The sequence below is a fragment of the Neomonachus schauinslandi genome, chromosome 3, assembly GCF_002201575.2.
Source record: "Neomonachus schauinslandi chromosome 3, ASM220157v2, whole genome shotgun sequence".
In the NCBI taxonomy this organism is placed as follows: domain Eukaryota; kingdom Metazoa; phylum Chordata; class Mammalia; order Carnivora; family Phocidae; genus Neomonachus; species Neomonachus schauinslandi.
Window position 1 is genome coordinate 135,990,411 of NC_058405.1, and position 15,294 is coordinate 136,005,704.

Consider the following 15,294-nt stretch of genomic DNA (forward strand, 5'->3'; position numbering starts at 1 on the left):
AAAGAAAGAAAGAAAGAAAGAAAGAAAGAAAGAAAGAAAGAAAGAAAGAAAGAAAGAAAGGGAGGGGAGAGGGGAGGGGAGGGGAGGAAAGGGAAGGAAGGGAGGAAGGAAAGAAGGAAAGAAGGAAGGAAAGAAAGAAAAGAAAAGAAAAAAGGAAAGAGAAAGAAAGAAAGAAAGAAAGAAAGAGAGAGAGAGAGAGAAGGGAAGGGCAGACAAAGTTCATGGCAGTTGTAAGACTCACTGAATTCTTCAGACTCATAAATGAATGCCTGTCAGGATGACTCTAGCCTCCTGCCCTTGAGATATTTGATACAAAGAAAATGGCTATTTTCTTATAATGATCATTCCTTAAAATATCTTATATCATGGGTTTTTAAAAAAGTAACGGTTGGCCAGGGGTGCAAAGAAGAGGGGCAATTTAAATACTGTTTCCCCATTTGACAGCCAAAATGTATGCAAATATGAACTGAAAACATGTTAGGAAATTTGTGACAACATAGGTATCTTAGCAACATAGCTGACTAGAGAATGAGACTGAATTAAAAACATTTGTTGTGTTAACAGGTGCCACCTGAAACATAAAGGACGCTCAGGATTCATGACCTGCCGTTTTCAATTCTAAAGATGGTTGAAGCATTGTGTTTAAATGAATATGGAAGACCAAAACAATTATTATTGGAGGAAGAGTGCAAAGTGCAATGAAAATTTATGGATGAATAAACCCCCTCTGTAATGATGTTAGAAAGAAAAGGGAATTTGCACAGTATCTACCATTAGTAAGCTTAAAGTTTGATTATTTTCTTCCCAAGAACTCAAACCCACAACTTGTTATAAAACTGCAAGATGAAAGTATTTTCAAACGCATGTCTTAATAAGGAAGACATTAAAATAAGAAGTATGATATTTAAAAAAATAACTTGCCTAAAATATCTCCTCCTGCAGGATCAGCTGTAGACTTTTTTCCTTTGGATGATTTTTGTTACATTTTTTTTCACTGTTAGAAATATCAAACCATGTCATCAGTTGAATAATGTTTCCTTGTTGTTTCCATTTTTAAAAGAACCCAGTCTTTGAAATATTAGGTAAAGCATTTAATGCATTATTTTATACCAAAGGTACTGCTTTTAAGGAACAACAGCATGTTAAATTAGTTATTGTGGGTCACATATTTAGACTTTTTTCCTCCTAACTCTGTCTCCTCTGTTGTTTTTGCTGTAAATTACATTAAGTTTAGAGTTTTACACCTCCACATTTAAAAAACTCTCCAAAAGAGAGTTAGTGTCATTCAAAATGATGTAAAAGGTATGTGGATTCCTTTTAGGGATGGTTTTCTTGAGGGAAAGTATTGTTAGAGTTGCAAGCTGAGGTAGCTGCTTTTTCCATGGAATATCATTTTTAACTTGGAAGAATAATTAACATAAGTATTAGTTATTTAGACTTGGCATTTTCTCAAAAATGAACAAAGTGAGCCAGCCACCTCAAGGAAAACAACTGACTGTCAATGATAAAATTCAAACTTTAAAGTGAAAAAAAAGAATTTTGGAAATTCTGTATCTGTCATCCTGAACATATCACCTGTTTCCCACCACTTAAATGACTTTTCTGATGAGATCAATGATGATATTAACAAATGTGATTTTTTGATATCGTATAAAGAAATGTGTCAATGTTTAGAAGATATATAGAACTCAGTGAACCAATATTTTCCAAATGACCAATGCATGATACTACAAAATCATGCACAGTTGGAAGATCCAGAGTTCAAAATAGATCAATGGATTTTAGTGTAACAGAATAAGAAATTCGTATTGTGAAGGTTTCAGCTAACACCACTGTGAGTTAACCTTTAAGAAATTGTCACTTATCCAGGTATATATACGCACAGACACACACACGTGTGTGTATTGCATATATATACACCACTTATTCAGGCATGCATGTGTGTGTGTGACACACACACACACACACAGAGGCACATAAATATACACACACACAATGGAATATTACTCAGCCATAAAAAAGAATGAAATCCTGCTATTTGCAACAACATGGATGGACCTGGAAGGTATTATGCTAAGTAAAATAAGTCAGAGAAAGAGAAATACCATATGATATCACTTATATCTGGAATCTAAAAAAAAAAAAAACAAAATAAGTGAACAAACAAAATAGAAATAGATTCATAAATACAGAGAACAAATGGGTGGTTGTCAGAGGGGAGCAGGGTGGAGAGATGGACAAAATAGGTGAGAAGAATTAAGAGGTACAAACTTCCATTTACAAAATATATAAGTCAAAGTACAACATTGAGAATATAGTCAATAATATTGCAATAACTTTGTAGAGTGAAAGATGGTGACTAGACTTTTCATGGTGATCATTTGTAATGTAAATAAATGTTGAATTACTATGTTGTGCACTTGAAATGAATATTATTGCATGTTAAGTATACTTCAATAAAAAACACATTACCATTTATGTAGTTTTGGTGAGATATCAAAGACAAATATCCACAAATATCTGAAAAGGCTATTTAAATACTCCTTACTTTCCCAAATGCACATTATTTGTATGAGGTCAGATTCTCTTCATATGCTTGAACTAAAATAACATATCACCACACGGCGTGCCTGGGTGGTGAAGTCTGCTAAGCGCCTGACTCTTGCTTTTGGCTTAGGTAGTGATCTCAGGGCCCTGGGATTGAGCCCCGCGTCGGGCTCTGCACTCTGCACAGAAACTGCTTAAGTTTCTCTCTTCCTCTCCATCTGCCACTGCCCCCCACCTCTCTTGCTCTCTCTCTTCCTCAAAATAAATACCTAAATCTTTTTTTAAAAAGTAACATATCACCACAGATTGAATACAGAAGCATTTGAGAATCCAGTAGTTTCCTCAGTATTAAGACATTAAAGAGGGGCGCCTGGGTGGCTCAGTCATTAAGCGTCTGCCTTCGGCTCAGGTCATGATCCCAGGGTCCTGGGATCCAGCCCCACATTGGGCTTCCTGCTCAGCGGGAAGCCTGCTTCTCCCTCTCCCACTCCCCCTGCTTGTGTTCCCTCTCTCGCTGTGTTTCTCTCTGTCAAACAAATAAATAAAATCTTTAAAAAAAAAAAAAAAAGACATTAAAGAGATTAACAGAAATGTAAAAAATACCACTCTTCTAACTAAATTTGTTTAGTAAAATATGATTATCTTAATAATAATGCTATTACGTTAACATGCAATGGGCTTATTGTTTTTTAAATGAATTACCAGACATTTAAAAAAAATGTTTTAATTTCCAATATAGTAAATGTCAATAGGTTGAGGTCTTCAACAATTTTCAAAGTGTAAACAGCTCCTCAGTCCAAAATATTTAAGAACCACTAATCTAATCCATTACTTATAATCTTTACTGTGCAACGGGATCTCACATAGTCTCAGTCTCAGTCTCTCTTTTGTTCTCTCTCTCTCTCATATAGAAAGACACATATATTGGGGCACCTGGGTGGCTCAGTTGGTTAAGAATCCGACTCTTGATTTCAACTCAGCTCATGATCTCAGGGTTGTGGGATCGAGCCCTGAACTGGGCTCCAGGCTCAGTGGGGAGTCTTCTTGTCCCTCTCCCTCCCGCTCTGTCTTTTCCCCACCCCCACCTCCTGCTCACACACACTCTCTCTCTCAAATAAATAAATAAAATCTTAAAAAAAAAAAGACACATATATTAATGGGTGGCTGGACCCCATACTGAATCTACTGAATCAAAATTTCTGCAACCATCTTTATTGTATATAAAGTTTCATTTGTGAGGACTTTGATCTGATTGGACTCTGATCAAAAACTATTTATGACTGCATATTTTAGAACTTCCCAAAAGTTTAGTTTATATTATTTTTTCACTTTCATTACTTTATTTCTCAAAAATATTATCATTAGTAACAGTATCTTTAATTTTTTTTCTTTCATATTTATGAATGCTAACCCTTATTTATTGTTACTGGTTTCCCTGCTTCTAAGAGATACCACAGAAAATGATACCACTGTCAAACTGTGTTAAAAAGACAAGAGGGTTTTTGTTTGTTTCATTTTTCTTTTTATGTTTGCTTCTAAATTATAATAAACTCTCTATAGTTTTACATATAGTCTCTAGAGTACTGATTTGAAAAACACTTCAGCTGCCTTCACAATCTCATTTATTTAGGAGGTGACTGTCAACTCAGAGGTCTTTTGTCAGTTTCAAAGAGATAAGTAAACTTCAACTTTGACAAGGAAATGTTAATGAGCACTTTGAAGACTGAAATGATAAAAACCTGAAGATGTCAATGTAAATTTAAGTCAACTGTTGAAAATGTAGAAGTGTGCTGACTTTTCTTAAGTGCAACATGCTTATCCTAAATCTTAGTTGCAAGTATATTTCATTAATACACAAATAAGCTATGTTAATCATTTAATATGGTCCGATCATAAAAACTTTAAAGAAATTTATACAGATTCCATTCTATTAAGTATACTGTGTTTAAAATTCACACGTTGAATTATTGATGGTTTTGCACATTTATGTATAATTACACTGTAAGTTTAAAATCCTTTCTTGGGGCACCTGGGTGGCTCAGTCATTAAGCATCTGCCTTTGGCTCGGGTCACGGTCCCAGGGTCCTGGGATCGAGCCCCACACTGGGCTCCCTGCTCGGCAGGAAGCCTGCTTCTCCCTCTCCCACTTCCCCTGCTTGTGTTCCCTCTCTTGCTGTGTCTCTCACTGTCAAATAAATAAATCTTTTTAAAAAATAATAAATAAAATAAAATAAAATCCTTTCTTATTTTTGTTGTTGTTCCTATGAAAGGAACAAGACTATTTGGATATGTACATTTTTGTGGTAAAGATAAAGAAAGGAGGTTAGTTTAAGGTTTTCTTATTCTGTAAATGGGAAGCTTTTTATTCTTTTAACATTTGATAAGTTTATTAAAAATAAAAAAGCTGAACCTAAGCGTTGCAGTTCTAGTGTGATGAGCCTCAGTGGGTGAAGGACCCATCTAAACCGTGCTTCAACTGCCTTTGGGCAGGCTTCCAAGGTGTTTTAACTTCTTTTTTGAGTAATCCAATTACTCAAAATATAGTGATCTACTTAGTTTAAATACTGACACAGTCCAATGTTTCATCTCTATGATGACACCAAGGGACATTTGGTGGAAGGGTCTGGTTGTCCTTTGTGATTTCATTCTTAAAAATGAAGTATGTACTATTAAAACACACCCCTAGAATCCCTTGATAACTCTCCATAAACCTATCATCCCCAAAGATACCCATATTATTATAATACCTACCCTCAAAAGGATTGCTATAACGATTAAAGCACATAATCTGGTGAAGTACTCAGCACACTTTCTGACGTATAGAGGCTCAATAAATGTTAGTTATGTCTATTATTATTTTTAGTTTTACAACCCTTAGACATGTTTATTAGGGAGCTAGAAGAGACCTTCAATTTCCTGAGGCCACAGGAAATTATGTCACTGGCTCAAATCCTACTTAGTATCAGAGCCAAACCTGTACTTAAATCTGCATGTTTTCAGCCTATATTCCTCTTAGAATAATAAGTTCTCAGAATTATAGAATCTTAAGTCTGAAAAATCTCTTGAGGGTTAACAAAGAGAACTTATGGATTGTGAACCATGACAGCTAGAAGGAACCTGAATGTCAGCTATGAAGCTGAGTTCTTCATCTCAGGCCTGAAGAGGTTATGATGTGCTTAAAGTGACATCATTAAAGTCATAAGACAAGCAGACATCCTGTCCCAAGTGGATGCCCAATAAAAAAATTGTTTTAGGTGTGTGCTGGAACGGCTGGATAAATAAGAGATAACATGATAATCAAAGCTCCCTTTGAAATACTTGTTTTTGAGGAGCAAAGGTAGATCTTTCTGGAAAACAAATCTCAAAAAATAAGGAATTAAAGAAAGAAATAGCATAAAGAGAACATTTGAACCAGATGCTGTGGACTGCTCCAAAGCTATGATCAAACACTAACATACATGGTTACAGAAAATCTTTTATGAGTCTTAACACCAGATCAAATGTTAAAGATCCATTACTATTTAAGTTCTTTAAATTTTTTTTACCTTAAAAGTTTAGAATATTTTTGTATGAAACCAAAAGTAAAAAATTAAAAACACTTGTTTAGAACCTATTATCACTATGAACTAAAAAAAGTATATGAAAAAAATTACCCCCTCCTCAGTAACAATAAATGCTGCTTCCAAATAAAAGCATTTGTCACATTCACTAATTAAGCTAAGGCATTTTAGGGTCTCTACCTATAAGAGACAAAGGGAATTCCCTATTCAAATTGAAATAAGTGATAATTAGAAAGTTATGTACACAAGATATCAAAATAGTTCTGGCTTAAATAATAGTTAACAGTTGTGGATAGTGGGGCTACGGGTAATCCTCTCTTATTTTTTTTTTAGTTCCTATTTTTCAAATTTTTTATAAAGAACATGTATTTCTTTAAGACTGGGGGAAAAAAACGCTCTTACATTGATTAATTTGATATATCAACACATGATTCCTTTTTTAAATTTCAGAATAGTTTTAGGGGGCACCTGGGTGGCTCAGTCAGCTAAGTCCCTGCCTTCGTCTCAGATCATGATCCCAGGGTCCTGGGATCGAGCTCCGCATCAGGCTCCCTGCTCTGCTGGGAGTCTGCTTCTCCCTCTCACTCTGTGCCCCCCCTCCCACTTCATGCCCTCTCCCGCTCAGTCTATTTCTCAAATAATAAATAAAAAAATTTTTTTTAAATTTATTTATTTGACAGAGAGATAGAGAGCACAAGTAGGCAGAGTGGCAGGCAGAGGGAAAGGGAGAAGCAGGCTCTCTGCTGAGCAGAGAGCCTGATGCGGGGCTCGATCCCAGGACCCTGGGATCATGACCTGAGCCGAAGGCAAGCCGCTTAACTGACTGAGCCACCCAGGCGCCCCAATAAAATACTTTTTAAAGAAAGAAGAGTTTTAGGTAACATGATTGGACTTGTTCACACACTCACACACACACACACACACATATAGGTATAAATAATATATACAAGCATAACATGGTGAACTAGTCTGTGTAAATAAAACATTTCTACAATTCTCTACTGTTTTCACACTCTAGTACTCTCCTCTCTCCACCATTACACCCAGTCCTCCCAGTCTTAAGAAACACTAGACCCCCGCAAGGTGGCCAAAAAACCATGTGGAATTCCAAAAGAGGGTCACAAGAAAAAAGTCTTTGAGCTCCTGAGACCCGTTTGGCTTAGAGAACAGTTCCAGATCACTGGAAAGCCTACTCTAGTCAAACTGCATTGAAATTGATTACTAAGATTAATATGCAAATGATTAAAACTATCTTTAAGGAATTAGAGTGAAGTCAAGGTTCTGTATCTATTAGCATTCCCCTCATTCACTCATATACCAATAGTTTGGTCTGAGGAAGACAGGAAAAAACTTAAAACTATTTCTCCAGGAATTTATACAACCCACAGTCCACACATGGGAGCCTGTTATACAAGAGAGTATCAATCTTCACTTGGGACTGGGCAGAGAACTCTAGTCTACAGGATTCTTGAGTGGGTTGTACCTGCAAGCTTTTAAGGATCATAGGGAGAGATATCTAAATGCTGTAGTGGTCTCAATAAAGCTGAAAAAAAAAAAATGCTCAGGGGTATTCCACAGGGAATTCTGCAATCCTGGCCACTGCCACACACAATGCCTTTTCCCTTCTGAGTAGACCGAAAGGAGGGAAACAGAAATGGTAGTTTTTCTCATTGTGATACTTGGTTCTACGTGGTACAGTGCACATCCAGAGAGTTGACACCGTCAACTGTGACTGACGAACATCTGCTGTGGGACCTACTCCAGAGAGGAAAGGCCAAGAGACAGCCAGTGATCAAAGGGGGGGCTGGCTGAGGGCTTCTGGCTCAGGTCCAAGATGGAGCAGAGCAGAGCAGATCTTCTTCCCTGAGAATCCTCTCTCATTGTGGACCTACATTTATTTTCACATTAAAAAGTGAAAAGCTCATGACAGGACTGATGGTTATAGTGCCTTGCAATCCGTACTACACATCAATAATTCTTTTTTTGCCCATATTTCCCTAAAATAACATGACCTGAGAAATGTTATATCTATAATTAAGATAAGAAAGGTATTTAATAAGATGATGTATTTATAAAGAGACAAAATGAAGGTAAAAAGTGCTGTAAATGTGGAAAACTAAAACATTAAATAGAATGCCACCTGTCACAGCAACACATTACCATATGATCCAGTAATTGCACTATTGGGTATTTACCAAACAATATGAGAACACCAATTTGAAAAGATATGCACCTCTATGCTCATTGCAGCATTATTTACAACAGCCAAATTATGGAATCAGCTCAAATGTCCACTAATGAATGAAGAAAATGTGTTGTACATATATATATATGTATACGTGTGTGTGTGTAATGGAATATTACTCAGCCACAAAAAAGAATGAAATCTTGCCATTTGCAACAACATGGATAGATCTAGAGGGCAAAATCCTAAGTGAAATAAGTCAGTCAGAGAAAGATAAATACCATATGATTTCACTCACGTGGAATTTAAGAAACAAAACAAATGAATAGGGGCGCCTGGGTGGCTCAGTCGTTAAGCGGCTGCCTTCGGCTCAGGTCATGATCCCAGGGTCCTGGGATCGAGTCCTGCATCGGGCTCCCTGCTCGGTGGAGAACCTGCTTCTCCCTTTCCCTCTGTCTGCTGCTCTGCCTACTTGTGCTCTCTCTCTCTGTGTTAAACAGATAAATAAAAATCTTCAAAACAAAACAAAAAACAAATGAATAAAGAAAAAAAGACAACCCGAAAAATGATACAGAAACTCTCTCTTAACTATAGAGAACAAACAGATGTTTACCAGAGGGGAGGTGGGGGTTAGTGAAAGAGGTAAAGGGGATTAAGGGTACACTTTTTTTTTTTTTTTTGAGTGAGAAGGGGCAGAGGAAGAGGGAGAGAGAGACTCTTAAGCAGGCTCCATGCTTAGCACAGACTCCAACTCAGGGCTTGATCTCATGACCCTGGATCATGACCTGAGCCAAAATCAAGAGTAAGATGCTTAACTGACTGAGTCACCCAGGTGCCCCAAGGGTAGACTTATCTTGATGAGCACTAAGTAATGTACAGAATTGCTGAATCACTACATTGTACACCTGAAACTAATATAACACTGTATGTTAACTATACTGGAATTAAATTTTTTTTTAAAAAAAGAAAAAGCTTCCTAAAACAAACAAACAAAGAAATTATCAAAGATGATGCTTAAGTTATAAAATTTAGGTCATCAGCAAACCTAGAGCATTTAGTGAATTTTCACTGAATGGTTTTAGAAGCTAGGGAAATATGGAGGATAACAGAGCTGATTCATTTGAGTTACTGAACAAAACAATGAACTAACGTAGCAGCACACCTAAAAGGAGACATAAACAAGGGTATGACAAGTTGCCATTATAGATGTCTAGAATTTCTTATTGAAAGAATCAATTTTTGCAATATAATGCCCAGGTTTGAGCATTTCTGACCACATGTAGTAACTCAGAGAAGACCCAAGAAGAGTTAAGGACTAACTTATGAGGCCATATGAAAACAATTAAGTTCTCATAACTTGAGTAAGGAAAGGCTCAGGGCATGGCTATGATTTCCAGTCTCTGAGAAGTCTAAATATCAGAGAAAGAGAAAGGACTCCAAATATAAAGGGAAATAGGATGGAGCGAAAAACATAAGATGAACATTACAGATCCAAATCATTTAGCATGAGGTCTAATACAAGGATTTACTGAAACTGGAAAGTTTTATTTTAGAACTGCCCACAGAATTGGTGTGTGGGCAACATGGGAAAGCCAGATTATTGCTTGATAGTCTCAACTTGTTTTGGACCCCAGAATTGTTACTCCTAAAGCCACCAGAGCTGATTTCTGTTTCACGAAGTTAAATGGATGGGCCACCAATGATTATTTCCCCACCAAAATGCGAAAGACTCTGAAAAAGCAATTGTGAAAGAATTTCTAATAGCTTCCTTTTCCAATCCTCAAGCCAGTAATTTAAGATTTTATTTGTTTAATTGGCTCATGTACCCAAATTTTCCAAAACTGCAGCTGGCTTGGTGAATTACAATTTGGTCTTCTGTTGGCCTGGTTTTTGGAGGTGAGGAATTGATGTTTATCTTCCACTTTCATCTTTCCATCTGGCTTTCCCTAATGGCTTTCAATTACTAATTCTTTTTGTGGGTGATAAGATGGAAGAACAGATGAGATTGATGCAAAAAATGTCCTGGGCCCCATTTGAGTTTTCTTTAATTATTTTGAGATTCTCTTGTGGGGTCTAGATTGTCTCCAACACATAACTGATAAGTTTGGGGAGATGCCACTCTACCCTTGGCTTCTTTGCATATATCCCTGAAGAGGTGCATCTAGCCACCACCTTTCACAAACTATTTCATGTCATAAAGACAATTTTTTTGTACCTCAGATGTTTTGTGGAATTAGGAACATTCTAAGGATTCTGAGTTCTTAAAGAAAAAAATATAGAGTAGGAAATCAACTTGAATTACTCTACTTTCCTTTCTCAGTCTCAGGACTGATTATATTAGGGCCTTGGATTTGGCTAAATTCAAAAAATATACTCATTTGTTCATTTGGTTAGTCAACAACTTGTATATAAAATCCAAGGTGCTGAATCAGAGGTGAAACAATACTAGGGGACTTAACCTGGAGTGGAGTGGAGTGACAATGAAACTGGAGTAGAATGACAGAATGTTGTATTGATTTCTGATCCACAATTCTGAAAAAGTAGTGTGTTTGTCTACAAAAGTGTCTTTTGTGATCTGCTGGGCTATTAGAGAAGCAAACTCAAATCAGAGTAAATCCAACTTAGTACTTTCTGAACTGTAATACTATACAGATTATATGGGCAGGTTGCCTCTTGCTATCAATATGCCTAAGTGCTAATTAAACAAGGCAGAAACAATAAAAACATTAACATGTAAGTTCTTTGAGGCAGGGCTTATATCACGTACATCTTTTATCCCTTCCAGAGCCTAGCCTGTTTCCTTACAAACTGGAGTCATGCAATAAATGTTTAATTAAATGCAATTAATTTTGATAGGAGATGAGTTAGTTCATGGAGACGAAAGAAGAAATGGGGATGATATTTCTGCAATGCTTTTTAAAAAATATTTAATTAATTTATTTATTTGAGAGAGAGAGAGCACAAGCAGGGCAGAGGGTGAGGGGGAAGCAAACTCCCCTCTGAGCAGGGAGCCCGATGTGGGACTCGATCCCAGGGTCCTGACCTGAGTCAAAGGCAGACGCTTAACTGACTTAGCCACCCAGGCACCCCTGCAGTGCTCTTAACTTATTTATGTTCCAAGATAACTCTTGAGTAACAAAAAGAATTTATTTATATAGATAGCTCATGGAAGACTATCTATAAAATGAAGTGTAAAGATGTTAAGGCAAAGGAAGGAGAGGGTTTGCCTAGCTGGAGTTAAGAGAATTGTTAGAAGTCAGGGGAAATCTGAGAGATGCTAATGGGATGCACATTTAATAAAAGTTCACTGGCAGGCGAAGAAGCCGGGAGACTTTACTTGTCTTACATTCAGGAAAAGTTAAAATACTGGTCAATACTAAAATGCAAATAACCACAGAAAAATAACATTTTAGCCTTAAAATCCTAAGCACATTATTGGGCAAAGACACATGCCTCCTGATTAGACACAATTAGAGGTGTCTCAGCATTACTAAAAGAGAATCTCCACTGTTGGATGAAGGAATTAGGAGCCGTCTGATGTTATCTTGTGAACCTGGAGGGCACTTTAAGCAATGAAAACATGCATCTTCAAGAGAAACCTGAACATGGTGTTTCCAGCATGGGCTGGGGAAACAGTACTCAGACCCACGAATGGGCATCTGGTTGGTGATCGCTCTGATCACAAAGTGCAATAATGTATCACATACAAGGAAGACCACTTTACAAAATTTCATGAATACTCATAACCACCAGTGTAATGGAATCCATAGTCCTCATTTTAGAGACTGGGGTGAATTGAGACCCAGAGAGATTTAGGGCTTGTTCAAGACCATACAAATATATACTTATATACTGACTATGTAGGATTTTTTTAAAACTCTACTTGATTCTTTTTTTTTTTTAAGATTTATTTATTTATTTGAGAGAGAGATAGAGTGCAGGGGGTTGGGGCAGAGGGAGAGGGAGAGAGAAACCCAGGCAGATTCTGCGCTGCACTCGATCCCATGACCCCGCATTCACAGCCTGAGCCAAAACCAAGAGTTGGGCGCTCAACTGACCGTGCCACCCAGGCGTGCCATAACTCTTACTTGATTCTTAAGAAGGATATTGACAGAGGACAAACCCACTATTAGAAGTTCTGCAGGGCAATTGCAGTCTTCCTCATAAATTGCTAAACTGATTTTGTAATATATGTGCTGCCAAAGTGAGCACTAAACTGACTTTTTAATACAAATAGGTGATCCTGGGCACATCTGGCATCTCTCCAAGGGCCTATGCACCCCTGGAATGACCAATCCTAACCCTGAACAAGCCACAGGGGAAACGTGAGCATGGAAATTCAACTAGGGAAGAGAGGGATGGATGTGGATAAAGGCAGCGTTAGGAAGGAGATGAACAAGAGGAGCACAGGTTGGGGAGGAATACAGAAGGGGGAAAAAAGACAGGTCTTAAAGAGTGGGAAAGCACAAAATCAAGAAATCAATTTTCTATAGATTGCTTCATATACATATAAATATATATGTGTATATGTATATACACACACATATATATGTATATTTTAAGCAAAGTAAAAACATTTAGAAGAGTTGCTTTGTGGGAGAATAAGACAATTAGCAGACCAGACCAACTGTGCCCCATTCAGCATTCCCAGGGACATGGAGTCCCATCACTTTATGGAGGTACCCTTTGTGACAGGGCCCTGATTACAATTCAACTTCAAATTTCACAAGGCTTTTCAATATATTCTCAGTCTGGTGATGCCCAAAGAAGTCTTTAAAAAGTGGAATTTAAATGTAAAAGAAATTCCTTAAGAATAAATTAATATGACAGTATGCCAAGCATCGCAACCATCCCAGACTTCCAGGGGAAGAACCCCCCCCCACACACACACACACATGGGTCATTTGGCTTGGTGCAGTTGCATAAAACCAATAAATGGATTCTGCACACCCTTGCCATCGCAGGTCATTCTAACATGTGAGAAAGTTTCAGGGCTTAGAAGACTAAATCCAAAAGTAAAGAGGTTCTGGCTAGATTCAGAGTTCTGACTCATCGCACACATTTCTGAAATGCAAATTATATATTTGACAGTTTATAGTATTAACAGTTATGAGGCATTTTTTAAAGCATGGAAATTACATTAAGTATAAAATCATCATAAAAATTGTTGCATTCAGCCATTGGTCCAGTATCTGTTGAAGTGAACATACTATATTTATTACTTGGAAAAAGAAACTATTCAAATATAGTTCCAAGATAAATTTTTAAAAAGCCACTAATAAAAGCTGAGCTCATGGCCAGTCTGGATGCTAAAGTTAAGCCATTTTAGAAGAGAAGGAAGTCTGGCTTTTCAACATGCTACAACTTCATGATTAAATTTCAATGTTTTTTGAGAAAAATTTTAAGTTTTAGACTGATATTACAAGTTAGAGAAACAACTTAAACAATTTTAAAAAATGACATAGATGTCACTCAGAAAAAAAATTTCCCCCCTCACAATAGGCCATGAAATTTCCAAGGGACAGCTAAGAAACTTCAGGATTCACTTCTTGTGGCAAAAGAACTTTATGGCCATAAAACCATCTTGACAACCTTCCACAAAGCTCAGATGCTCAGCTTACACCTTAAGGACTGAAAAAAAAAAATACACATGTAATTCTTATCCTTCAATTTTAGAACAAGGGAAGATCTTAAGAGATCATCTGGTTCAAAATTTCCCCAAGTGGATTTCATGAAACATTATTTTCCTAAATAATTTTCTGAATAGTGGTGGGGTGATCCAGATGAGTTTGGGAACATTCCTGGAGAGTCATAATACGTGTTAGGTTATTAGTGAAACTCAGAAGCCCAAAGAAAAGAAATAGGTAAGTTAAAAAAACAAAACAAAACTATTTTTTACCAAACCTATTTGAGCACGGGGCCCTTTCTGCAGCAAGTAATTATAATGAAAATCTTGTAAAATTACGGTCTAACAGAAAGCCCCTTCTCTGTGAAGAACCTGAAGCCCAGACAGGCTAGGGGATTGTCCCAAAATGATACAATTCGTTGGTGAATAAACTAAAAACAGATCTCCCTTTCAAGACCCAACTTTGGTGCTGTTTCTAGTACCGTGTTCTCTCTCTCGTACAATACCTACACTCCCTGAAGGACCACAGACTATAACAAGAACCACATCTTGGAGATCATCTCTCCAAAGCCCTCTTGTTAAAGATGGGGAAATACAGTCTCAGAGAAGTGAAGCAATTTGCGCAAAGTGACCCATGAAATCAATTCCTGTAGTAGAACTGGAAGCTAGCTCTTAATTCCAACACCAGACACCTTTCCACAGCAGCATACTAGCCCCTGCAACATCAACACTTTTCGCCTCTGAGGAAAAGGCAAACCCCTCACAGACAAGAGGGGCTTTAGCTATTCAGGACCCAGTAAAATATTTATTAAACCATACTTGTGGCAAGAGATATTTTAAATCAATTAAACATGATTGTCTTTACTTACAAATGTCATCAACTGTGACAGGGAATCAATGTTTCAAGCTCTTGAACAGGTCATCATCCCTGTCCTGTTGGATGACACCTATAAATAAAATAAATCTATTTTTGAGTGAGTAGATTTTAAGCCAACTAGATTTAAGATGCATGCAGTTTAAAGCAAAGAGTAATTTTTAAAGTGATTCTTAATCATGTACTGCTGGAGAGAACTAGTTTCCAATGCCAGCTATTTCACTCTATGTGGCTATCACTGGTCATCAGCACAAGACAATGCAGGCGATGTAACACGTAATGTTGCCAGAATACATGGGCAATCATGGATCCTAGAGCTAAAAGGGTCCTCTAGGCATTATCTACCTCAGTGTCTTTCCTTTGTGAATACTATTTTCTCTTTGTAGGAGGGACAACCAAGACCCTATGAGGTTAAATGACTAGCCCAGTGGGAAAGAGCTAAGTGTCTTTAGCTGAAGTTTCTTGATGTTGAAAAGTATATCCAGAACACATTAGCAAAGGT